Source organism: Notechis scutatus, chromosome 3 (assembly GCF_049901735.1).
Source record: "Notechis scutatus isolate UNSWTSFEM ecotype Mainland chromosome 3, rNotScu1.2, whole genome shotgun sequence".
Lineage (NCBI taxonomy): Eukaryota > Metazoa > Chordata > Lepidosauria > Squamata > Elapidae > Notechis > Notechis scutatus.
The window spans coordinates 30,885,842-30,886,860 of NC_142011.1; positions in this window are offsets into that span (position 1 = coordinate 30,885,842).

Here is a 1,019-nt window from a genome sequence, read left to right on the forward strand (position 1 = left end):
CTGGTCAGTTTAAAATCTGAAGCTCCATGTTGACTTTGTACTCAATTTGGCCTTGTACAACTAATTGGCAATTTAGTCATTGGCAGCATTTCAAGAGAGATAAAGGTGGGTGCTTATCAGCCTTATCCCAGAAGACTGTGGCAGACTTCTGTTGGACTATTCATAAACTGTTTGGGACTCATTACAGGCTGTGAATGCATATAAGTCACAGTTGTTGAAATCAGGCATGATATTCTGCTCTGAAAAAAAAATCGGGGCCGGCCAAAAGAGACCCCCCGCCGCGCGCCCGGGGAGCGCCCGCTGCTTTCCCTCGCCGGGGCCGGGCGGTGGCGTGTTGCACGGAGGCTGGTCTGTGGCTGGCCCAGCTCCCTTTTCCTGCCGCTCAGCGGCCTCCGCTCGCACTGCCCAGGCTCCGCTCAGGTATCCGGCTGGGGCTGTCAGGAGTTGCTACCGCCGGCGCAGCTCCACGCGGCTCCAGTCCCGCGTTGCCTCGGGAAGGGAAAGGCAAAACCAGGAGCCGCTGCTGCCGTTGCAAAGCGCCGCCGCGGCTCTTCCTTTTTGCCTTTCCCTTCCTGAGGCAACGCGGGACGAGCCGCGCCAGCAACTCCTGACTCAGGGCCTCCGAGGGGAAGGGACGGAGGAGAAGGGGTGGGGGGAAAGGGGGGATTCCCAAAAAAATCAGAATTCTGATTTTAATCGGAAGAATATCATGCCTGTGAAATTTTAAAAAAAAAGGATTTTGGGAACAGCATGTGATTGTTACTGTCTCAGGAAGCCTTGGTCAGAACAGGCCCATAACTTTAAATATGAAAACTTGTGTATTTGTATCTAATAAAAGTGTTGCATTGGTACGGATTTAGAATGATTTTCTGTAAACAAAAGGCAGAGTTTAGTTCAAGATCAATTGCACATCTTTATCAAACAGCTTATGAGATTCTAAAGCAGACTAGGTGATTAGGGAATCCTATGTGCACGTCTGGGCAGAAAGTCATTGCCAGTCACAAAAAGGCCTTTTAACA